The 26,192-nt window shown below is 31.9% G+C and overlaps 13 non-coding genes across 13 annotated transcripts; all 13 read left to right on the plus strand.

The window, feature by feature from the left end:
- Positions 1–1,276: 1,276 nt before the first annotated feature.
- On the plus strand, positions 1,277–1,348 carry TRNAC-GCA (transfer RNA cysteine (anticodon GCA)). The gene has a single exon. It is a non-coding gene; the product is annotated as a tRNA-Cys (tRNA).
- Positions 1,349–2,673: 1,325 nt separating this feature from the next.
- Positions 2,674–2,745, plus strand: TRNAC-GCA (transfer RNA cysteine (anticodon GCA)). The gene has a single exon. It is a non-coding gene; the product is annotated as a tRNA-Cys (tRNA).
- A 2,703-nt stretch (positions 2,746–5,448) lies between these two features.
- On the plus strand, positions 5,449–5,520 carry TRNAC-GCA (transfer RNA cysteine (anticodon GCA)). The gene has a single exon. It is a non-coding gene; the product is annotated as a tRNA-Cys (tRNA).
- Positions 5,521–6,848: 1,328 nt separating this feature from the next.
- TRNAC-GCA (transfer RNA cysteine (anticodon GCA)) lies at positions 6,849–6,920 on the plus strand. Its single transcript has one exon. It is a non-coding gene; the product is annotated as a tRNA-Cys (tRNA).
- Positions 6,921–8,245: 1,325 nt separating this feature from the next.
- Positions 8,246–8,317, plus strand: TRNAC-GCA (transfer RNA cysteine (anticodon GCA)). Its single transcript has one exon. It is a non-coding gene; the product is annotated as a tRNA-Cys (tRNA).
- A 2,703-nt stretch (positions 8,318–11,020) lies between these two features.
- TRNAC-GCA (transfer RNA cysteine (anticodon GCA)) lies at positions 11,021–11,092 on the plus strand. The gene has a single exon. It is a non-coding gene; the product is annotated as a tRNA-Cys (tRNA).
- A 1,325-nt stretch (positions 11,093–12,417) lies between these two features.
- TRNAC-GCA (transfer RNA cysteine (anticodon GCA)) lies at positions 12,418–12,489 on the plus strand. The gene has a single exon. It is a non-coding gene; the product is annotated as a tRNA-Cys (tRNA).
- Positions 12,490–13,804: 1,315 nt separating this feature from the next.
- TRNAC-GCA (transfer RNA cysteine (anticodon GCA)) lies at positions 13,805–13,876 on the plus strand. The gene has a single exon. It is a non-coding gene; the product is annotated as a tRNA-Cys (tRNA).
- A 2,700-nt stretch (positions 13,877–16,576) lies between these two features.
- TRNAC-GCA (transfer RNA cysteine (anticodon GCA)) lies at positions 16,577–16,648 on the plus strand. Its single transcript has one exon. It is a non-coding gene; the product is annotated as a tRNA-Cys (tRNA).
- Positions 16,649–17,971: 1,323 nt separating this feature from the next.
- TRNAC-GCA (transfer RNA cysteine (anticodon GCA)) lies at positions 17,972–18,043 on the plus strand. The gene has a single exon. It is a non-coding gene; the product is annotated as a tRNA-Cys (tRNA).
- Positions 18,044–20,744: 2,701 nt separating this feature from the next.
- Positions 20,745–20,816, plus strand: TRNAC-GCA (transfer RNA cysteine (anticodon GCA)). The gene has a single exon. It is a non-coding gene; the product is annotated as a tRNA-Cys (tRNA).
- A 1,327-nt stretch (positions 20,817–22,143) lies between these two features.
- Positions 22,144–22,215, plus strand: TRNAC-GCA (transfer RNA cysteine (anticodon GCA)). Its single transcript has one exon. It is a non-coding gene; the product is annotated as a tRNA-Cys (tRNA).
- A 1,328-nt stretch (positions 22,216–23,543) lies between these two features.
- TRNAC-GCA (transfer RNA cysteine (anticodon GCA)) lies at positions 23,544–23,615 on the plus strand. The gene has a single exon. It is a non-coding gene; the product is annotated as a tRNA-Cys (tRNA).
- Positions 23,616–26,192: the final 2,577 nt, after the last annotated feature.

A 26,192-nucleotide genomic window follows, 5' to 3' on the forward strand; every position in this document is an offset into this window, starting at 1 on the left:
AGTTTGAAACTCAAGTACAGGAAAAGCAAACACAAGTAAGAGCAAGAAATAAAAAAAAAGTGAAACTTTAACATTATATACTTCCTGATAGCACAGTTAGAGTGGTAGATTTCATTTTTTTGGATAGAGATTTATACAGAAATCTATAATTTATAGAAGGCAAATATAAAGTACCTACCTAGTTTCTCTTAAAAAAGTACTTTCTTTCCGAAATGGTTAAAAATGAAGAAGTAGGAGAAGCCTTATTGCAATATCAGTCTGAGTTCAATCCCTAATCCCACCAACAGTTCCAGAACCTCGATTTAATTTCTGTCCTTTCTATAGTAATATATTTAGAATAGTATAATATAACTGAACATGAAACATGTGTACTTTAATACTCACCCTCTTTGATAATTAAATAAGGAAAAGCATCATTTAAAAAGTGATACTTTAACATTATAAACTTCCTGATAGCACAGTTAGAGTGGCAGATTTCATTTTTTTGATAGTGATTTTTACGGAAATCTATAATTTATAGAAGGCAAATATAAAGGACCTACCTAGTTTCTCTTAAAAAAGTACTTTCTTTCCCAAATGGTTAAACTGAAGAAGTAGGAGAAGCCTTATTGCAATATCAGTCTGAGTTCAATCCCTAATCCCACCAACAGTTCCAGAACCTCAATTTAATTATTGTCCTTTCTATAGTAATATATTTAGAATAGTATAATATAACTGAACATGAAACATGTGTACTTTAATACTCACCCTCTTTGATAATTAAATAAGGAATTATTAAGCAATTACATTGCAGTATTCAGGAACTGTTGTTGTAATTGGGGGTTGATCTCAGACTGATTTTGCAACTAGGCCATTCGAGTTTATGCATCAAACATTATTTTTGAACATCTGAGCCCACAAGCCCAAAAATCAAAATGTCCTATTTTATTAGCAATAATATACTGTTGTCAGCTACCTTTTGAAATAATTTTTATAGGTTTGTTGCTAAGAATTTGTGTTTTCTTAGTTCTGTTTGGCCTCCCAAGATATAAAGTCACAATATGTCCTGATGTCACTATAACTGACCAAATTGGAACTTTAGATGATAAAAGTTCCTTTTTGAGTATGCTCACAGCTTACACCTATGTGAACTCTGCAATCAAGCCCAGATTAATTTCTCCAAAGCATCACCATAAATATACATATTAATTTTTTAACCTATAAGACAACATATATAGTACAAACACCTATACTATCTGACTGCAATGTGAATGTTTTTAAAACATTGTATGCAAATGGGGGAATAGCTCAGTGGTAGAGCATTCGACTGCAGTTCGAGAGGTCCCTGGTTCAAATCCAGGTGCCCCCTTTACCTAGCTTTTAATGTGTAAAGGTACTGAATAAATTTGCAGTTTACAGCTAGTTTGAAACTCAAGTACAGGAAAAGCTAACACAAGTAAGAGCAAGAAAACAAAAAAAGTGAAACTTTAACATTATATACTTCCTGATAGCACAGTTAGAGTGGTAGATTTCATTTTTTGATAGAGATTTTAACAGAAATCCATAATTTATAGAAGGCAAAAATAAAGTTCCTACCTAGATTCTCTTATAATAGTACTTTCTTTCCAAAATGGTTAAAAATGAAGAAGTAGGAGAAGCCTTATTGCAATATCAGTCTGAGTTCAATCCCTAATCCCACCAACAGTTCCAGAACCTCAATTTAATTTCTGTCCTTTCTATATTAATATATTTAGAATAGTATAATATAACTGAACATGAAACATGTGTACTTTAATACTCACCCTCATTGATAATTAAATAAGGAAAAGCATCACTTAAATAGTGATACTTTAACATTATAAACTTCCTGATAGCACAGTTAGAGTGGCAGATTTCATTTTTTTGATAGAGATTTTTACAGAAATCTATAATTTATAGAAGGCAAATATAAAGGACCTACCTAGTTTCTCTTAAAAAAGTACTTTCTTTCCCAAATGGTTAAACTGAAGAAGTAGGAGAAGCCTTATTGCAATATCAGTCTGAGTTCAATCCCTAATCCCACCAACAGTTCCAGAACCTCAATTTAATTATTGTCCTTTCTATAGTAATATATTTAGAATAGTATAATATAACTGAACATGAAACATGTGTACTTTAATACTCACCCTCTTTGATAATTAAATAAGGAATTATTAAGCAATTATATTGCAGTGTTCTGGAACTGTTGTTGTAATTGGGGGTTGATCTCAGACTGATTTTGCAACTAGGCCATTCGAGTTTATGCATCAAACATTATTTTTGAACATCTGAGCCCACAAGCCCAAAAATCAAAATGTCCTATTTTATTAGCAATAATATACTGTTGTCAGCTACTTTTTGAAATAATTTATATAGGTTTGTTGCTAAGAATTTGTATTTTTTTAGTTCTGTTTGGCCTCCCAAGATATAAAGTCACAATATGTCCTGATGTGACTATAAATGACGAAATTGGAGCTTTAGATGATCAAAGTTCCTTTTTGAGTATGCTCACAGCTTACACCTATGTGAACTCTGCAATCAAGCCCAGATTAATTTCTCCAAAGCATCACCATAAATATACATATTAATCTTTTATCCTATAAGACAACATATATAGTACAAACACCTATACTTTCTGACTGCAATGTGAATGTTTTTAAAATCTTGTATGCAATTGGGGGTATAGCTCAGTGGTAGAGCATTTGACTGCAGATCGAGAGGTTCTTGGTTCAAATCCAGGTGCCCCCTTTACCAAGCTTTTAATGTGCAAAGGTACTGAATCAATTTGCAGTTTACAGCTAGTTTGAAAATCAAGTACAGGAAAAGCTAACACAAGTAAGAGCAAGAAAACAAAAAAAGTGAAACTTTAACATTATATAGTTCCTGATAGCACAGTTAGAGTGGTAGATTTCATTTTTTTGATAGAGATAATAACAGAAATCTATAATTTATAGAAGGCAAATATAAAGTACCTACCTAGATTCTCTTAAAATAGTACTTTCTTTCATAAATGGTTAAAAATGAAGAAGTAGGAGAAGCCTTATTGCAATATCAGTCTGAGTTCAATCCCTAATCCCACCAACAGTTCCAGAACCTCAATTTAATTTCTGTCCTTTCTATAGTAATATATTTAGAATAGTATAATATAACTGAACATGAAACATGTGTACTTTAATACTCACCCTCATTGATAACTAAATAAGGAAAAGCATCACTTAAATAGTGATACTTTAACATTATAAACTTCCTGATAGCACAGTTAGAGTGGCAGATTTTTTTTTTTTTTATAGAGATTTTTACAGAAATCTATAATTTATAGAAGGCAAATATAAAGGACCTACCTAGTTTCTCTTAAATAAGTACTTTCTTTCCCAAATGGTTAAACTGAAGAAGTAGGAGAAGCCTTATTGCAATATCAGTCTGAGTTCAATCCCTAATCCCACCAACAGTTCCAGAACCTCAATTTAATTTCTGTCCTTTCTATAGTAATATATTTAGAATAGTATAATATAACTGAACATGAAACATGTGTACTTTAATACTCACCCTCTTTGATAATTAAATAAGGAATTATTAAGCAATTATATTGCAGTGTTCTGGAACTGTTGTTGTAATTGGGGGTTAATCTCAGACTAATTTTGCAACTAGGCCATTCGAGTTTATGCATCAAACATTAATTTTGAACACCTGAGCCCACAAGCCCAAAAATCAAAATGTCCTATTTTATTAGCAATAATATACTGTTGTCAGCTACTTTTTGAAATAATTTATATAGGTTTATTGCTAAGAATTTGTATTTTCTTAGTTGTGATTGGCCTCCCAAAATTTAAAGTCACAATATGTCCTGATGTCACTATTACTGACGAAATTGGAGCTTTAGATGATCAAAGTTCCTTTTTGAGCATGCTCACAGCTTACACCTATGTGAACTCTGCAATCAAGCCCAGATTAATAACTCCAAAGCATCATCATAAATATACATATTAATTTTTTATCCTTTAAGACAACATATATAGTACAAACACCTATACTTTCTGACTGCAATGTGAATGTTTTTAAAATCTTGTACGCAATTGGGGGTATAGCTCAGTGGTAGAGCGATCGAGAGGTCCCTGGTTCAAATCCAGGTGCCCCCTTTACCTAGCTTTTAATGTGTAAAGGTACTGAATCAATTTGCAGTTTACAGCTAGTTTGAAACTCAAGTACAGGAAAAGCTAACACAAGTAAGAGCAAGAAAACAAAAAAAGTGAAACTTTAACATTATATACTTCCTGATAGCACAGTAGATTTCATTTTTTTGATAGAGATTTTAACAGAAATCTATAATTTATAGAAGGCAAATATAAAGTACCTACCTAGATTCTCTTAAAATAGTACTTTCTTTCCAAAATGGTTAAAAATGAAGAAGTAGGAGAAGCCTTATTGCAATATCAGTCTGAGTTCAATCCCTAATCCCACCAACAGTTCCAGAACCACAATTTAATTTCTGTCCTTTCTATAGTAATATATTTAGAATAGTATAATATAACTGAACATGAAACGTGTACTTTAATACTCACCCTCATTGATAATTAAATAAGGAAAAGCATCACTTAAATAGTGATACTTTAACATTATAAACTTCCAGATAGCACAGTTAGAGTGGCAGATTTCATTTTTTTGATAGAGATTTTTACAGAAATCTATAATTTAGAGAAGGCAAATATAAAGGACCTACCTAGTTTCTCTTAAAAAAGTACTTTCTTTCCCAAATGGTTAAACTGAAGAAGTAGGAGAAGCCTTATTGCAATATCAGTCTGAGTTCAATCCCTAATCCCACCAACAGTTCCAGAACCTCAATTTAATTATTGTCCTTTCTATAGTAATATATTTAGAATAGTATAATATAACTGAACATGAAACATGTGTACTTTAATACTCACCCTCTTTGATAATTAAAAAAGGAATTATTAAGCAATTACATTGCTGTATTCTGGAACTGTTGTTGTAATTGGGGGTTGATCTCAGACTGATTTTGCAACTAGGCCATTCGAGTTTATGCATCAAACATTATTTTTGAACATCTGAGCCCACAAGCCCAAAAATCAAAATGTCCTATTTTATTAGCAATAATATACTGTTGTCAGCTACCTTTTGAAATAATTTATATAGGTTTGTTGCTAAGAATTTGTGTTTTCTTAGTTCTGTTTGGCCTCCCAAGATATAAAGTCACAATATGTCCTGATGTCACTATAACTGACCAAATTGGAACTTTAGATGATCAAAGTTCCTTTTTGAGTATGCTCACAGCTTACACCTATGTGAACTCTGCAATCAAGCCCAGATTAATTTCTCCAAAGCATCACCATAAATATACATATTAATCTTTTATCCTATAAGACAACATATATAGTACAAACACCTATACTTTCTGACTGCAATGTGAATGCTTTTAAAATCTTGAACGCAATTGGGGGTATAGCTCAGTGGTAGAGCATTCGACTGCAGATCGAGAGGTCCCTGGTTCAAATCCAGGTTCCCCCTTTACCTAGCTTTTAATGTGTAAAGGTACTGAATCAATTTGCAGTTTACAGCTAGTTTGAAACTCAAGTACAGGAAAAGCAAACACAAGTAAGAGCAAGAAATAAAAAAAAAGTGAAACTTTAACATTATATACTTCCTGATAGCACAGTTAGAGTGGTAGATTTCATTTTTTTGGATAGAGATTTATACAGAAATCTATAATTTATAGAAGGCAAATATAAAGTACCTACCTAGTTTCTCTTAAAAAAGTACTTTCTTTCCGAAATGGTTAAAAATGAAGAAGTAGGAGAAGCCTTATTGCAATATCAGTCTGAGTTCAATCCCTAATCCCACCAACAGTTCCAGAACCTCGATTTAATTTCTGTCCTTTCTATAGTAATATATTTAGAATAGTATAATATAACTGAACATGAAACATGTGTACTTTAATACTCACCCTCTTTGATAATTAAATAAGGAAAAGCATCATTTAAAAAGTGATACTTTAACATTATAAACTTCCTGATAGCACAGTTAGAGTGGCAGATTTCATTTTTTTGATAGTGATTTTTACGGAAATCTATAATTTATAGAAGGCAAATATAAAGGACCTACCTAGTTTCTCTTAAAAAAGTACTTTCTTTCCCAAATGGTTAAACTGAAGAAGTAGGAGAAGCCTTATTGCAATATCAGTCTGAGTTCAATCCCTAATCCCACCAACAGTTCCAGAACCTCAATTTAATTATTGTCCTTTCTATAGTAATATATTTAGAATAGTATAATATAACTGAACATGAAACATGTGTACTTTAATACTCACCCTCTTTGATAATTAAATAAGGAATTATTAAGCAATTACATTGCAGTATTCAGGAACTGTTGTTGTAATTGGGGGTTGATCTCAGACTGATTTTGCAACTAGGCCATTCGAGTTTATGCATCAAACATTATTTTTGAACATCTGAGCCCACAAGCCCAAAAATCAAAATGTCCTATTTTATTAGCAATAATATACTGTTGTCAGCTACCTTTTGAAATAATTTTTATAGGTTTGTTGCTAAGAATTTGTGTTTTCTTAGTTCTGTTTGGCCTCCCAAGATATAAAGTCACAATATGTCCTGATGTCACTATAACTGACCAAATTGGAACTTTAGATGATAAAAGTTCCTTTTTGAGTATGCTCACAGCTTACACCTATGTGAACTCTGCAATCAAGCCCAGATTAATTTCTCCAAAGCATCACCATAAATATACATATTAATTTTTTAACCTATAAGACAACATATATAGTACAAACACCTATACTATCTGACTGCAATGTGAATGTTTTTAAAACATTGTATGCAAATGGGGGAATAGCTCAGTGGTAGAGCATTCGACTGCAGTTCGAGAGGTCCCTGGTTCAAATCCAGGTGCCCCCTTTACCTAGCTTTTAATGTGTAAAGGTACTGAATAAATTTGCAGTTTACAGCTAGTTTGAAACTCAAGTACAGGAAAAGCTAACACAAGTAAGAGCAAGAAAACAAAAAAAGTGAAACTTTAACATTATATACTTCCTGATAGCACAGTTAGAGTGGTAGATTTCATTTTTTGATAGAGATTTTAACAGAAATCCATAATTTATAGAAGGCAAAAATAAAGTTCCTACCTAGATTCTCTTATAATAGTACTTTCTTTCCAAAATGGTTAAAAATGAAGAAGTAGGAGAAGCCTTATTGCAATATCAGTCTGAGTTCAATCCCTAATCCCACCAACAGTTCCAGAACCTCAATTTAATTTCTGTCCTTTCTATATTAATATATTTAGAATAGTATAATATAACTGAACATGAAACATGTGTACTTTAATACTCACCCTCATTGATAATTAAATAAGGAAAAGCATCACTTAAATAGTGATACTTTAACATTATAAACTTCCTGATAGCACAGTTAGAGTGGCAGATTTCATTTTTTTGATAGAGATTTTTACAGAAATCTATAATTTATAGAAGGCAAATATAAAGGACCTACCTAGTTTCTCTTAAAAAAGTACTTTCTTTCCCAAATGGTTAAACTGAAGAAGTAGGAGAAGCCTTATTGCAATATCAGTCTGAGTTCAATCCCTAATCCCACCAACAGTTCCAGAACCTCAATTTAATTATTGTCCTTTCTATAGTAATATATTTAGAATAGTATAATATAACTGAACATGAAACATGTGTACTTTAATACTCACCCTCTTTGATAATTAAATAAGGAATTATTAAGCAATTATATTGCAGTGTTCTGGAACTGTTGTTGTAATTGGGGGTTGATCTCAGACTGATTTTGCAACTAGGCCATTCGAGTTTATGCATCAAACATTATTTTTGAACATCTGAGCCCACAAGCCCAAAAATCAAAATGTCCTATTTTATTAGCAATAATATACTGTTGTCAGCTACTTTTTGAAATAATTTATATAGGTTTGTTGCTAAGAATTTGTATTTTTTTAGTTCTGTTTGGCCTCCCAAGATATAAAGTCACAATATGTCCTGATGTGACTATAAATGACGAAATTGGAGCTTTAGATGATCAAAGTTCCTTTTTGAGTATGCTCACAGCTTACACCTATGTGAACTCTGCAATCAAGCCCAGATTAATTTCTCCAAAGCATCACCATAAATATACATATTAATCTTTTATCCTATAAGACAACATATATAGTACAAACACCTATACTTTCTGACTGCAATGTGAATGTTTTTAAAATCTTGTATGCAATTGGGGGTATAGCTCAGTGGTAGAGCATTTGACTGCAGATCGAGAGGTTCTTGGTTCAAATCCAGGTGCCCCCTTTACCAAGCTTTTAATGTGCAAAGGTACTGAATCAATTTGCAGTTTACAGCTAGTTTGAAAATCAAGTACAGGAAAAGCTAACACAAGTAAGAGCAAGAAAACAAAAAAAGTGAAACTTTAACATTATATAGTTCCTGATAGCACAGTTAGAGTGGTAGATTTCATTTTTTTGATAGAGATACTAACAGAAATCTATAATTTATAGAAGGCAAATATAAAGTACCTACCTAGATTCTCTTAAAATAGTACTTTCTTTCATAAATGGTTAAAAATGAAGAAGTAGGAGAAGCCTTATTGCAATATCAGTCTGAGTTCAATCCCTAATCCCACCAACAGTTCCAGAACCTCAATTTAATTTCTGTCCTTTCTATAGTAATATATTTAGAATAGTATAATATAACTGAACATGAAACATGTGTACTTTAATACTCACCCTCATTGATAACTAAATAAGGAAAAGCATCACTTAAATAGTGATACTTTAACATTATAAACTTCCTGATAGCACAGTTAGAGTGGCAGATTTTTTTTTTTTTTATAGAGATTTTTACAGAAATCTATAATTTATAGAAGGCAAATATAAAGGACCTACCTAGTTTCTCTTAAATAAGTACTTTCTTTCCCAAATGGTTAAACTGAAGAAGTAGGAGAAGCCTTATTGCAATATCAGTCTGAGTTCAATCCCTAATCCCACCAACAGTTCCAGAACCTCAATTTAATTTCTGTCCTTTCTATAGTAATATATTTAGAATAGTATAATATAACTGAACATGAAACATGTGTACTTTAATACTCACCCTCTTTGATAATTAAATAAGGAATTATTAAGCAATTATATTGCAGTGTTCTGGAACTGTTGTTGTAATTGGGGGTTAATCTCAGACTAATTTTGCAACTAGGCCATTCGAGTTTATGCATCAAACATTAATTTTGAACACCTGAGCCCACAAGCCCAAAAATCAAAATGTCCTATTTTATTAGCAATAATATACTGTTGTCAGCTACTTTTTGAAATAATTTATATAGGTTTATTGCTAAGAATTTGTATTTTCTTAGTTGTGATTGGCCTCCCAAAATTTAAAGTCACAATATGTCCTGATGTCACTATTACTGACGAAATTGGAGCTTTAGATGATCAAAGTTCCTTTTTGAGCATGCTCACAGCTTACACCTATGTGAACTCTGCAATCAAGCCCAGATTAATAACTCCAAAGCATCATCATAAATATACATATTAATTTTTTATCCTTTAAGACAACATATATAGTACAAACACCTATACTTTCTGACTGCAATGTGAATGTTTTTAAAATCTTGTACGCAATTGGGGGTATAGCTCAGTGGTAGAGCGATCGAGAGGTCCCTGGTTCAAATCCAGGTGCCCCCTTTACCTAGCTTTTAATGTGTAAAGGTACTGAATCAATTTGCAGTTTACAGCTAGTTTGAAACTCAAGTACAGGAAAAGCTAACACAAGTAAGAGCAAGAAAACAAAAAAAGTGAAACTTTAACATTATATACTTCCTGATAGCACAGTAGATTTCATTTTTTTGATAGAGATTTTAACAGAAATCTATAATTTATAGAAGGCAAATATAAAGTACCTACCTAGATTCTCTTAAAATAGTACTTTCTTTCCAAAATGGTTAAAAATGAAGAAGTAGGAGAAGCCTTATTGCAATATCAGTCTGAGTTCAATCCCTAATCCCACCAACAGTTCCAGAACCACAATTTAATTTCTGTCCTTTCTATAGTAATATATTTAGAATAGTATAATATAACTGAACATGAAACGTGTACTTTAATACTCACCCTCATTGATAATTAAATAAGGAAAAGCATCACTTAAATAGTGATACTTTAACATTATAAACTTCCAGATAGCACAGTTAGAGTGGCAGATTTCATTTTTTTGATAGAGATTTTTACAGAAATCTATAATTTAGAGAAGGCAAATATAAAGGACCTACCTAGTTTCTCTTAAAAAAGTACTTTCTTTCCCAAATGGTTAAACTGAAGAAGTAGGAGAAGCCTTATTGCAATATCAGTCTGAGTTCAATCCCTAATCCCACCAACAGTTCCAGAACCTCAATTTAATTATTGTCCTTTCTATAGTAATATATTTAGAATAGTATAATATAACTGAACATGAAACATGTGTACTTTAATACTCACCCTCTTTGATAATTAAAAAAGGAATTATTAAGCAATTACATTGCTGTATTCTGGAACTGTTGTTGTAATTGGGGGTTGATCTCAGACTGATTTTGCAACTAGGCCATTCGAGTTTATGCATCAAACATTATTTTTGAACATCTGAGCCCACAAGCCCAAAAATCAAAATGTCCTATTTTATTAGCAATAATATACTGTTGTCAGCTACTTTTTGAAATAATTTATATAGGTTTGTTGCTAAGAATTTGTATTTTCTTAGTTCTGCTGGGCCTCCCAAGATATAAAGTCACAATATGTCCTGATGTCACTATAACTGACCAAATTGGAGCTTTAGATGATCAAAGTTCCTTTTTGAGTATGCTCACAGCTTACACCTATGTGAACTCAGCAATCAAGCCCAGATTAATAACTCCAAAGCATCACCATAAATATACATATTAATTTTTTATCCTATAAGACAACATATATAGTACAAACACCTATACTTTCTGACTGCAATGTGAATGTTTTTAAAATCTTGTACGCAATTGGGGGTATAGCTCAGTGGTAGAGCATTCGACTGCAGATCGAGAGGTCCCTGGTTCAAATCCAGGTGCCCCCTTTACCTAGCTTTTAATGTGTAAAGGTACTGATTCAGTTTGCAGTTTACAGCTAGTTTGAAACTCAAGTACAGGAAAATCTAACACAAGTTAGAGCAAGAAATAAAAAAAGTGAATCTTTAACATTATATACTTCCTGATAGCACAGTTACAGTGGTAGATTTCATTTTTTTGATAGAGATTTTAACAGAAATCTATAATGTATAGAAGGCAAATATAAAGTACCTACCTAGTTTCTCTTAAAATAGTACTCTCTTTCCGAATAGGTTAAAAATGAAGAAGTAGGAGAAGCCTTATTGCAATATCAGTCTGAGTTCAATCCCTAATCCCACCAACAGTTCCAGAACCTCAATTTAATTTCTGTCCTTTCTATAGTAATATATTTAGAATAGTATAATATAACTGAACATGAAACATGTGTACTTTAATACTCACCCTCATTGATAACTAAATAAGGAAAAGCATCACTTAAATAGTGATACTTTAACATTATAAACTTCCTGATAGCACAGTTAGAGTGGCAGATTTCATTTTTTTGATAGAGATTTTTACAGAAATCTATAATTTATAGAAGGCAAATATAAAGGACCTACCTAGTTTCTCTTAAAAAAGTACTTTCTTTCCCAAATGGTTAAACTGAAGAAGTAGGAGAAGCCTTATTGCAATATCAGTCTGAGTTCAATCCCTAATCCCACCAACAGTTCCAGAACCTCAATTTAATTATTGTCCTTTCTATAGTAATATATTTAGAATAGTATAATATAACTGAACATGAAACATGTGTACTTTAATACTCACCCTCTTTGATAATTAAATAAGGAATTATTAAGCAATTATATTGCAGTGTTCTGGAACTGTTGTTGTAATTGGGGGTTGATCTCAGACTGATTTTGCAACTAGGCCATTCGAGTTTATGCATCAAACATTATTTTTGAACATCTGAGCCCACAAGCCCAAAAATCAAAATGTCCTATTTTATTAGCAATAATATACTGTTGTCAGCTACTTTTTGAAATAATTTATATAGGTTTGTTGCTAAGAATTTGTATTTTTTTAGTTCTGTTTGGCCTCCCAAGATATAAAGTCACAATATGTCCTGATGTCACTATAACTGACGAAATTGGAGCTTTAGATGATCAAAGTTCCTTTTTGAGTATGCTCACAGCTTACACCTATGTGAACTCTGCAATCAAGCCCAGATTAATTTCTCCAAAGCATCACCATAAATATACATATTAATCTTTTATCCTATAAGACAACATATATAGTACAAACATCTATACTTTCTGACTGCAATGTGAATGTTTTTAAAATCTTGTACGCAATTGGGGGTATAGCTCAGTGGTAGAGCATTTGACTGCAGATCGAGAGGTTCTTGGTTCAAATCCAGGTGCCCCCTTTACCAAGCTTTTAATGTGCAAAGGTACTGAATCAATTTGCAGTTTACAGCTAGTTTGAAAATCAAGTACAGGAAAAGCTAACACAAGTAAGAGCAAGAAAACAAAAAAAGTGAAACTTTAACATTATATAGTTCCTGATAGCACAGTAGATTTCATTTTTTTGATAGAGATTTTAACAGAACTCTATAATTTATAGAAGGCAAATATAAAGTACCTACCTAGATTCTCTTAAAATAGTACTTTCTTTCCAAAATGGTTAAAAATGAAGAAGTAGGAGAAGCCTTATTGCAATATCAGTCTGAGTTCAATCCCTAATCCCACCAACAGTTCCAGAACCACAATTTAATTTCTGTCCTTTCTATAGTATTATATTTAGAATAGTATAATATAACTGAACATGAAACGTGTACTTTAATACTCACCCTCATTGATAATTAAATAAGGAAAAGCATCACTTAAATAGTGATACTTTAACATTATAAACTTCCAGATAGCACAGTTAGAGTGGCAGATTTCATTTTTTTGATAGAGATTTTTACAGAAATCTATAATTTAGAGAAGGCAAATATAAAGGACCTACCTAGTTTCTCTTAAAAAAGTACTTTCTTTCCCAAATGGTTAAACTGAAGAAGTAGGAGAAGCCTTATTGCAATATCAGTCTGAGTTCAATCCCTAATCCCACCAACAGTTCCAGAACCTCAATTTAATTATTGTCCTTTCTATAGTAATATATTTAGAATAGTATAATATAACTGAACATGAAACATGTGTACTTTAATACTCACCCTCTTTGATAATTAAAAAAGGAATTATTAAGCAATTACATTGCTGTATTCTGGAACTGTTGTTGTAATTGGGGGTTGATCTCAGACTGATTTTGCAACTAGGCCATTCGAGTTTATGCATCAAACATTATTTTTGAACATCTGAGCCCACAAGCCCAAAAATCAAAATGTCCTATTTTATTAGCAATAATATACTGTTGTCAGCTACTTTTTGAAATAATTTATATAGGTTTGTTGCTAAGAATTTGTATTTTCTTAGTTCTGTTTGGCCTCCCAAGATATAAAGTCACAATATGTCCTGATGTCACTATAACTGACCAAATTGGAGCTTTAGATGATCAAAGTTCCTTTTTGAGTATGCTCACAGCTTACACCTATGTGAACTCAGCAATCAAGCCCAGATTAATAACTCCAAAGCATCACCATAAATATACATATTAATTTTTTATCCTATAAGAAAACATATATAGTACAAACACCTATACTTTCTGACTGCAATGTGAATGTTTTTAAAATCTTGTACGCAATTGGGGGTATAGCTCAGTGGTAGAGCATTCGACTGCAGATCGAGAGGTCCCTGGTTCAAATCCAGGTGCCCCCTTTACCTAGCTTTTAATGTGTAAAGGTACTGATTCAGTTTGCAGTTTACAGCTAGTTTGAAACTCAAGTACAGGAAAATCTAACACAAGTTAGAGCAAGAAATAAAAAAAGTGAATCTTTAACATTATATACTTCCTGATAGCACAGTTACAGTGGTAGATTTCATTTTTTTGATAGAGATTTTAACCGAAATCTATAATGTATAGAAGGCAAATATAAAGTACCTACCTAGTTTCTCTTAAAATAGTACTCTCTTTCCGAATAGGTTAAAAATGAAGAAGTAGGAGAAGCCTTATTGCAATATCAGTCTGAGTTCAATCCCTAATCCCACCAACAGTTCCAGAACCTCAATTTAATTTCTGTCCTTTCTATAGTAATATATTTAGAATAGTATAATATAACTGAACATGAAACATGTGTACTTTAATACTCACCCTCATTGATAACTAAATAAGGAAAAGCATCACTTAAATAGTGATACTTTAACATTATAAACTTCCTGATAGCACAGTTAGAGTGGCAGATTTCATTTTTTTGATAGAGATTTTTACAGAAATCTATAATTTATAGAAGGCAAATATAAAGGACCTACCTAGTTTCTCTTAAAAAAGTACTTTCTTTCCCAAATGGTTAAACTGAAGAAGTAGGAGAAGCCTTATTGCAATATCAGTCTGAGTTCAATCCCTAATCCCACCAACAGTTCCAGAACCTCAATTTAATTATTGTCCTTTCTATAGTAATATATTTAGAATAGTATAATATAACTGAACATGAAACATGTGTACTTTAATACTCACCCTCTTTGATAATTAAATAAGGAATTATTAAGCAATTATATTGCAGTGTTCTGGAACTGTTGTTGTAATTGGGGGTTGATCTCAGACTGATTTTGCAACTAGGCCATTCGAGTTTATGCATCAAACATTATTTTTGAACATCTGAGCCCACAAGCCCAAAAATCAAAATGTCCTATTTTATTAGCAATAATATACTGTTGTCAGCTACTTTTTGAAATAATTTATATAGGTTTGTTGCTAAGAATTTGTATTTTTTTAGTTCTGTTTGGCCTCCCAAGATATAAAGTCACAATATGTCCTGATGTCACTATAACTGACGAAATTGGAGCTTTAGATGATCAAAGTTCCTTTTTGAGTATGCTCACAGCTTACACCTATGTGAACTCTGCAATCAAGCCCAGATTAATTTCTCCAAAGCATCACCATAAATATACATATTAATCTTTTATCCTATAAGACAACATATATAGTACAAACACCTATACTTTCTGACTGCAATGTGAATGTTTTTAAAATCTTGTACGCAATTGGGGGTATAGCTCAGTGGTAGAGCGATCGAGAGGTCCCTGGTTCAAATCCAGGTGCCCCCTTTACCTAGCTTTTAATGTGTAAAGGTACTGAATCAATTTGCAGTTTACAGCTAGTTTGAAACTCAAGTACAGGAAAAGCTAACACAAGTAAGAGCAAGAAAACAAAAAAAGTGAAACTTTAACATTATATACTTCCTGATAGCACAGTAGATTTCATTTTTTTGATAGAGATTTTAACAGAACTCTATAATTTATAGAAGGCAAATATAAAGTACCTACCTAGATTCTCTTAAAATAGTACTTTCTTTCCAAAATGGTTAAAAATGAAGAAGTAGGAGAAGCCTTATTGCAATATCAGTCTGAGTTCAATCCCTAATCCCACCAACAGTTCCAGAACCACAATTTAATTTCTGTCCTTTCTATAGTAATATATTTAGAATAGTATAATATAACTGAACATGAAACGTGTACTTTAATACTCACCCTCATTGATAATTAAATAAGGAAAAGCATCACTTAAATAGTGATACTTTAACATTATAAACTTCCAGATAGCACAGTTAGAGTGGCAGATTTCATTTTTTTGATAGAGATTTTTACAGAAATCTATAATTTAGAGAAGGCAAATATAAAGGACCTACCTAGTTTCTCTTAAAAAAGTACTTTCTTTCCCAAATGGTTAAACTGAAGAAATAGGAGAAGCCTTATTGCAATATCAGTCTGAGTTCAATCCCTAATCCCACCAACAGTTCCAGAACCTCAATTTAATTATTGTCCTTTCTATAGTAATATATTTAGAATAGTATAATATAACTGAACATGAAACATGTGTACTTTAATACTCACCCTCTTTGATAATTAAATAAGGAATTATTAGGCAATTGTATTGCAGTGTTCTGGAACTGTTGTTGTAATTGGGGGTTAATCTCAGACTAATTTTGCATCTAGGCCATTCGAGTTTATGCATCAAACATTAATTTTGAACATCTGAGCCCACAAGCCCAAAAATCAAAATGTCCTATTTTATTAGCAATAATATACTGTTGTCAGCTACTTTTTGAAATAATTTATAGGGTTTGATGCTAAGAATTTGTATTTTCTTAGTTCTGTTTGGACTCCCAAAATTTAAAGTCACAATATGTCCTGATGTCACTATTACTGACGAAATTGGAGCTTTAGATGATCAAAGTCCCTTTTTGAGCATGCTCACAGCTTACACCTATGTGAACTCTGCAATCAAGCCCAGATTAATAACTCCAAAGCATCACCATAAATATACATATTAATTTTTTATCCTATAAGACAACATATATAGTACAAACACCTATACTTTCTGAATGCAATGTGAATGTTTTTAAAAGCTTGTACACAATTGGGGGTGTAGCTCAGTGGTAGAGCATTCGACTGCAGATCGAGAGGTCCCTGGTTCAAATCCTGGTGCCCCCTTTACCTAGCTTTTAATGTGTAAAGGTAGTGAATCAATTTGCAGTTTACAGCTAGTTTGAAACTCAAGTACAGGAAAAGCTAACACAAGTAAGAGCAAGAAAACAAAAAAAGTGAAACTTTAACATTATATACTTCCTGATAGCACAGTTAGAGTGGTAGATTTCATTTTTTTGATAGAGATTTTAACAGAAATCTATAATTTATAGAATGCAAATATAAAGTACCTACCTAGATTCTCTTAAAATAGTACTCTCTTTCCGAAATGGTTAAAAATGAAGAAGTAGGAGAAGCCTTATTGCAATATCAGTCTGAGTTCAATCCCTAATCCCACCAACAGTTCCAGAACCTCAATTTAATTTCTGTCCTTTCTATAGTAATATATTTAGAATAGTATAATATAACTGAACATGAAACGTGTACTTTAATACTCACCCTCATTGATAATTAAATAAGGAAAAGCATCACTTAAATAGTGATACTTTAACATTATAAACTTCCTGATAGCACAGTTAGAGTGGCAGATTTCATTTTTTTGATAGAGATTTTTACAGAAATCTATAATTTATAGAAGGCAAATATAAAGGACCTACCTAGTTTCTCTTAAAAAAGTACTTTCTTTCCCAAATGGTTAAACTGAAGAAGTAGGAGAAGCCTTATTGCAATATCAGTCTGAGTTCAATCCCTAATCCCACCAACAGTTCCAGAACCTCAATTTAATTTATGTCCTTTCTATAGTAATATATTTAGAATAGTATAATATAACTGAACATGAAACATGTGTACTTTAATACTCACCCTCTTTGATAATTAAAAAAGGAATTATTAAGCAATTACATTGCTGTATTCTGGAACTGTTGTTGTAATTGGGGGTTGATCTCAGACTGATTTTGCAACTAGGCCATTCGAGTTTATGCATCAAACATTATTTTTGAACATCTGAGCCCACAAGCCCAAAAATCAAAATGTCCTATTTTATTAGCAATAATATACTGTTGTCAGCTACTTTTTGAAATAATTTATATAGGTTTGTTGCTAAGAATTTGTATTTTCTTAGTTCTGTTTGGCCTCCCAAGATATAAAGTCACAATATGTCCTGATGTCACTATAACTGACCAAATTGGAGCTTTAGATGATCAAGTTCCTTTTTGAGTATGCTCACAGCTTACACCTATGTGAACTCAGCAATCAAGCCCAGATTAATAACTCCAAAGCATCACCATAAATATACATATTAATTTTTTATCCTATAAGACAACATATATAGTACAAACACCTATACTTTCTGACTGCAATGTGAATGTTTTTAAAATCTTGTACGCAATTGGGGGTATAGCTCAGTGGTAGAGCATTCGACTGCAGATCGAGAGGTCCCTGGTTCAAATCCAGGTGCCCCCTTTACCTAGCTTTTAATGTGTAAAGGTACTGATTCAGTTTGCAGTTTACAGCTAGTTTGAAACTCAAGTACAGGAAAATCTAACACAAGTTAGAGCAAGAAATAAAAAAAGTGAATCTTTAACATTATATACTTCCTGATAGCACAGTTACAGTGGTAGATTTCATTTTTTTGATAGAGATTTTAACAGAAATCTATAATGTATAGAAGGCAAATATAAAGGACCTACCTAGTTTCTCTTAAAATAGTACTCTCTTTCCGAATAGGTTAAAAATGAAGAAGTAGGAGAAGCCTTAATGCAATATCAGTCTGAGTTCAATCCCTAATCCCACCAACAGTTCCAGAACCTCAATTTAATTTCTGTCCTTTCTATAGTAATATATTTAGAATAGTATAATATAACTGAACATGAAACATGTGTACTTTAATACTCACCCTCATTGATAACTAAATAAGGAAAAGCATCACTTAAATAGTGATACTTTAACATTATAAACTTCCTGATAGCACAGTTAGAGTGGCAGATTTTATTTTTTTTATAGAGATTTTTACAGAAATCTATAATTTATAGAAGGCAAATAAAAAGGACCTACCTAGTTTCTCTTAAATAAGTACTTTCTTTCCCAAATGGTTAAACTGAAGAAGTAGGAGAAGCCTTATTGCAATATCAGTCTGAGTTCAATCCCTAATCCCACCAACAGTTCCAGAACCTCAATTTAATTTCTGTCCTTTCTATAGTAATATATTTAGAATAGTATAATATAACTGAACATGAAACATGTGTACTTGAATACTCACCCTCTTTGATAATTAAATAAGGAATTATTAAGCAATTATATTGCAGTGTTCTGGAACTGTTGTTGTAATTGGGGGTTAATCTCAGACTAATTTTGCAACTAGGCCATTCGAGTTTATGCATCAAACATTAATTTTGAACACCTGAGCCCACAAGCCCAAAAATCAAAATGTCCTATTTTATTAGCAATAATATACTTTTGTCAGCTACTTTTTGAAATAATTTATATAGGTTTATTGCTAAGAATTTGTATTTTCTTAGTTCTGTTTGGCCTCCCAAAATTTAAAGTCACAATATGTCCTGATGTCACTATTACTGACGAAATTGGAGCTTTAGATGATCAAAGTCCTTTTTTGAGCATGCTCACAGCTTACACCTATGTGAACTCTGCAATCAAGCCCAGATTAATAACTCCAAAGCATCACCATAAATATACATATTAATTTTTTATCCTTTAAGACAACATATATAGTACAAACACCTATACTTTCTGACTGCAATGTGAATGTTTTTAAAAGCTTGTACGCAATTGGGGGTATAGCTCAGTGGTAGAGCGATCGAGAGGTCCCTGGTTCAAATTCAGGTGCCCCCTTTACCTAGCTTTTAATGTGTAAAGGTACTGAATCAATTTGCAGTTTACAGCTAGTTTGAAACTCAAGTACAGGAAAAGCTAACACAAGTAAGAGCAAGAAAACAAAAAAAGTGAAACTTTAACATTATATACTTCCTGATAGCACAGTAGATTTCATTTTTTTGATAGAGATTTTAACAGAAATCTATAATTTATAGAAGGCAAATATAAAGTACCTACCTAGATTCTCTTAAAATAGTACTTTCTTTCCAAAATGGTTAAAAATGAAGAAGTAGGAGAAGCCTTATTGCAATATCAGTCTGAGTTCAATCCCTAATCCCACCAACAGTTCCAGAACCTCATTTTAATTATTGTCCTTTCTATAGTAATATATTTAGAATAGTATAATATAACTGAACATGAAACATGTACTTTAATACTCACCCTCATTGATAATTAAATAAGGAAAAGCATCACTTAAATAGTGATACTTTAACATTATAAACTTCCTGATAGCACAGTTAGAGTGGCAGATTTCATTTTTTTGATAGAGATTTTTACAGAAATCTATAATTTATAGAAGGCAAATATAAAGGACCTACCTAGTTTCTCTTAAAAAAGTACTTTCTTTCCCAAATGGTTAAACTGAAGAAGTAGGAGAAGCCTTATTGCAATATCAGTCTGAGTTCAATCCCTAATCCCACCAACAGTTCCAGAACCTCAATTTAATTATTGTCCTTTCTATAGTAATATATTTAGAATAGTATAATATAACTGAACATGAAACATGTGTACTTTAATACTCACCCTCTTTGATAATTAAATAAGGAATTATTAGGCAATTGTATTGCAGTGTTCTGGAACTGTTGTTGTAATTGGGGGTTAATCTCAGACTAATTTTGCAACTAGGCCATTCGAGTTTATGCATCAAACATTAATTTTGAACATCTGAGCCCACAAGCCCAAAAATCAAAATGTCCTATTTTATTAGCAATAATATACTGTTGTCAGCTACTTTTTGAAATAATTTCTAGGGTTTGATGCTAAGAATTTGTATTTTCTTAGTTCTGTTTGGCCTCCCAAAATTTAAAGTCACAATATGTCCTGATGTCACTATTACTGACGAAATTGGAGCTTTAGATGATCAAAGTCCCTTTTTAAGCATGCTCACAGCTTACACCTATGTGAACTCTGCAATCAAGCCCAGATTAATAACTCCAAAGCATCACCATAAATATACATATTAATTTTTTATCCTATAAGACAACATATATAGTACAAACACCTATACTTTTATGACTGCAATGTGAATGTTTTTAAAATCTTGTACGCAATTGGGGGTATAGCTCAGTGGTAGAGCATTCGACTGCAGATCGAGAGGTCCCTGGTTCATATCCAGGTGCCTCCTTTACCTAGCTTTTAATGTGTAAAGGTACTGAATCAGTTTGCAGTTTACAGCTAGTTTGAAACTCAAGTACAGGAAAATCTAACACAAGTAAGAGCAAGAAATAAAAAAAAAGTGAATTTTTAACATTATATACTTCCTGATAGCACAGTTAGAGTGGTAGATTTCATTTTTTTGATAGAGATTTTAACAGAAATCTATAATTTATAGAAGGCAAATATAAAGTACCTACCTAGTTTCTCTTAAAATAGTACTCTCTTTCCGAAATGGTTAAAAATGAAGAAGTAGGAGAAGCCTTATTGCAATATCAGTCTGAGTTCAATCCCTAAGTCCACCAACAGTTCCAGAACCTCAATTTAATTTCTGTCCTTTCTATAGTAATATATTTAGAATAGTATAATATAACTGAACATGAAACATGTGTACTTTAATACTCACCCTCATTGATAACTAAATAAGGAAAAGCATCACTTAAATAGTGATACTTTAACATTATAAACTTCCTGATAGCACAGTTAGAGTGGCAGACTTTATTTTTTTTATAGAGATTTTTACAGAAATCTATAATTTATAGAAGGCAAATATAAAGGACCTACCTAGTTTCTCTTAAATAAGTACTTTCTTTCCCAAATGGTTAAACTGAAGAAGTAGGAGAAGCCTTTCTGCAATATCAGTCTGAGTTCAATCCCTAATCCCACCAACAGTTCCAGAACCTCAATTTAATTTCTGTCCTTTCTATAGTAATATATTTAGAATAGTATAATATAACTGAACATGAAACATGTGTACTTTAATACTCACCCTCTTTGATAATTAAATAAGGAATTATTAAGCAATTATATTGCAGTGTTCTGGAACTGTTGTTGTAATTGGGGGTTAATCTCAGACTAATTTTGCAACTAGGCCATTCGAGTTTATGCATCAAACATTAATTTTGAACATCTGAGCCCACAAGCCCAAAAATCAAAATGTCCTATTTTATTAGCAATAATATACTGTTGTCAGCTACTTTTTGAAATAATTTATAGGGTTTGATGCTAAGAATTTGTATTTTCTTAGTTCTGTTTGGCCTCCCAAAATTTAAAGTCACAATATGTCCTGATGTCACTATTACTGACGAAATTGGAGCTTTAGATGATCAAAGTCCCTTTTTAAGCATGCTCACAGCTTACACCTATGTGAACTCTGCAATCAAGCCCAGATTAATAACTCCAAAGCATCACCATAAATATACATATTAATTTTTTATCCTATAAGACAACATATATAGTACAAACACCTATACTTTTATGACTGCAATGTGAATGTTTTTAAAATCTTGTACGCAATTGGGGGTATAGCTCAGTGGTAGAGCATTCGACTGCAGATCGAGAGGTCCCTGGTTCATATCCAGGTGCCTCCTTTACCTAGCTTTTAATGTGGAAAAGGTACTGAATCAGTTTGCAGTTTACAGCTAGTTTGAAACTCAAGTACAGGAAAATCTAACACAAGTAAGAGCAAGAAATAAAAAAAAAGTGAATCTTTAACATTATATACTTCCTGATAGCACAGTTAGAGTGGTAGATTTAATTTTTTTGATAGAGATTTTAACAGAAATCTATAATTTATAGAAGGCAAATATAAAGTACCTACCTAGTTTCTCTTAAAATAGTACTCTCTTTCCGAAATGGTTAAAAATGAAGAAGTAGGAGAAGCCTTATTGCAATATCAGTCTGAGTTCAATCCCTAAGCCCACCAACAGTTCCAGAACCTCAATTTAATTTCTGTCCTTTCTATAGTAATATATTTAGAATAGTATAATATAACTGAACATGAAACATGTGTACTTTAATACTCACCCTCATTGATAACTAAATAAGGAAAAGCATCACTTAAATAGTGATACTTTAACATTATAAACTTCCTGATAGCACAGTTAGAGTGGCACATTTTATTTTTTTTATAGAGATTTTTATAGAAATCTATAATTTATAGAAGGCAAATATAAAGGACCTACCTAGATTCTCTTAAATAAGTACTTTCTTTCCCAAATGGTTAAACTGAAGAAGTAGGAGAAGCCTTATTGCAATATCAGTCTGAGTTCAATCCCTAATCCCACCAACAGTTCCAGAACCTCAATTTAATTTCTGTCCTTTCTATAGTAATATATTTAGAATAGTATAATATTACTGAACATGAAACATGTGTACTTTAATACTCACCCTCTTTGATAATTAAATAAGGAATTATTAAGCAATTATATTGCAGTGTTCTGGAACTGTTGTTGTAATTGGGGGTTAATCTCAGACTAATTTTGCAACTAGGCCATTCGAGTTTATGCATCAAACATTAATTTTGAACACCTGAGCCCACAAGCCCAAAAATCAAAATGTCCTATTTTATTAGCAATAATATACTGTTGTCAGCTACTTTTTGAAATAATTTATATAGGTTTATTGCTAAGAATTTGTATTTTCTTAGTTCTGTTTGGCCTCCCAAAATTTAAAGTAACAATATGTCCTGATGTCACTATTACTGACGAAATTGGAGCTTTAGATGATCAAAGTTCCTTTTTGAGCATGCTCACAGCTTACACCTATGTGAACTCTGCAATCAAGCCCAGATTAATAACTCCAAAGCATCACCATAAATATACATATTAATTTTTTATCCTTTAAGACAACATATATAGTACAAACAGCTATACTTTCTGACTGCAATGTGAATGTTTTTAAAAGCTTGTACGCAATTGGGGGTATAGCTCAGTGGTAGAGCATTCGACTGCAGATCGAGAGGTCCCTGGTTCATATCCAGGTGCCTCCTTTGCCTAGCTTTTAATGTGTAAAGGTACTGAATCAGTTTGCAGTTTACAGCTAGTTTGAAACTCAAGTACAGGAAAATCTAACACAAGTAAGAGCAAGAAATAAAAAAAAAGTGAAACTTTAACATTATATACTTCCTGATAGCACAGTTAGAGTGGTAGATTTCATTTTTTTGATAGAGATTTTAACAGAAATCTATAATTTATAGAAGGCAAATATAAAGTACCTACCTAGTTTCTCTTAAAATAGTACTCTCTTTCCGAATAGGTTAAAAATGAAGAAGTAGGAGAAGCCTTATTGCAATATCAGTCTGAGTTCAATCCCTAAGCCCACCAACAGTTCCAGAACCTCAATTTAATTTCTGTCCTTTCTATAGTAATATATTTAGAATAGTATAATATAACTGAACATGAAACATGTGTACTTTAATACTCACCCTCATTGATAACTAAATAAGGAAAAGCATCACTTAAATAGTGATACTTTAACATTATAAACTTCCTGATAGCACAGTTAGAGTGGCAGATTTTATTTTTTTTATAGAGATTTTTATAGAAATCTATAATTTATAGAAGGCAAATATAAAGGACCTACCTAGATTCTCTTAAATAAGTACTTTCTTTCCCAAATGGTTAAACTGAAGAAGTAGGAGAAGCCTTATTGCAATATCAGTCTGAGTTCAATCCCTAATCCCACCAACAGTTCCAGAACCTCAATTTAATTTCTGTCCTTTCTATAGTAATATATTTAGAATAGTATAATATTACTGAACATGAAACATGTGTACTTTAATACTCACCCTCTTTGATAATTAAATAAGGAATTATTAAGCAATTATATTGCAGTGTTCTGGAACTGTTGTTGTAATTGGGGGTTAATCTCAGACTAATTTTGCAACTAGGCCATTCGAGTTTATGCATCAAACATTAATTTTGAACACCTGAGCCCACAAGCCCAAAAATCAAAATGTCCTATTTTATTAGCAATAATATACTGTTGTCAGCTACTTTTTGAAATAATTTATATAGGTTTATTGCTAAGAATTTGTATTTTCTTAGTTCTGTTTGGCCTCCCAAAATTTAAAGTAACAATATGTCCTGATGTCACTATTACTGACGAAATTGGAGCTTTAGATGATCAAAGTTCCTTTTTGAGCATGCTCACAGCTTACACCTATGTGAACTCTGCAATCAAGCCCAGATTAATAACTCCAAAGCATCACCATAAATATACATATTAATTTTTTACCTAGCTTTTAATGTGTAAAGATACTGAAACAATTTGCAGTTTACAACTAGTTTGAAAATCAAGTACAGGAAAAGCTAACACAAGTAAGAGCAAGAAAACAAAAAAAGTGAAACTTTAACATTATATACTTCCTGATAGCACAGTTAGAGTGGTAGATTTAATTTTTTTGATAGAGATTTTAACAGAAATCTATAATTTATAGAAGGCAAATATAAAGTACCTACCTAGATTCTCTTAAAATAGTACTTTCTTTCCGAAATGGTTAAAAATGAAGAAGTAGGAGAAGCCTTATTGCAATATCAGTCTGAGTTCAATCCCTAAGCCCACCAACAGTTCCAGAACCTCAATTTAATTTCTGTCCTTTCTATAGTAATATATTTAGAATAGTATAATATAACTGAACATGAAACATGTGTACTTTAATACTCACCCTCATTGATAACTAAATAAGGAAAAGCATCACTTAAATAGAGATACTTTAACATTACAAACTTCCTGATAGCACAGTTAGAGTGGCAGATTTTATTTTTTTTATAGAGATTTTTACAGAAATCTATAATTTATAGAAGGCAAATATAAAGGACCTACCTAGTTTCTCTTAAATAAGTGCTTTCTTTCCCAAATGGTTAAACTGAAGAAGTAGGAGAAGCCTTATTGCAATATCAGTCTGAGTTCAATCCCTAATCCCACCAACAGTTCCAGAACCTCAATTTAATTTCTGTCCTTTCTATAGTAATATATTTAGAATAGTATAATATAACTGAACATGAAACATGTGTACTTGAATACTCACCCTCTTTGATAATTAAATAAGGAATTATTAAGCAATTATATTGCAGTGTTCTGGAACTGTTGTTGTAATTGGGCGTTAATCTCAGACTAATTTTGCAACTAGGCCATTCGAGTTTATGCATCAAACATTAATTTTGAACACCTGAGCCCACAAGCCCAAAAATCAAAATGTCCTATTTTATTAGCAATAATATACTGTTGTCAGCTACTTTTTGAAATAATTTATATAGGTTTATTGCTAAGAATTTGTATTTTCTTAGTTCTGTTTGGCCTCCCAAAATTTAAAGTCACAATATGTCCTGATGTCACTATTACTGACGAAATTGGAGCTTTAGATGATCAAAGTCCTTTTTTGAGCATGCTCACAGCTTACACCTATGTGAACTCTGCAATCAAGCCCAGATTAATAACTCCAAAGCATCACCATAAATATACATATTAATTTTTTATCCTTTAAGACAACATATATAGTACAAACACCTATACTTTCTGACTGCAATGTGAATGTTTTTAAAAGCTTGTACGCAATTGGGGGTAT

Source organism: Taudactylus pleione, unplaced genomic scaffold, assembly GCF_031769625.1.
Source record: "Taudactylus pleione unplaced genomic scaffold, aTauple2 ptg000021l, whole genome shotgun sequence".
NCBI classification, from domain to species: Eukaryota; Metazoa; Chordata; class Amphibia; order Anura; family Myobatrachidae; genus Taudactylus; species Taudactylus pleione.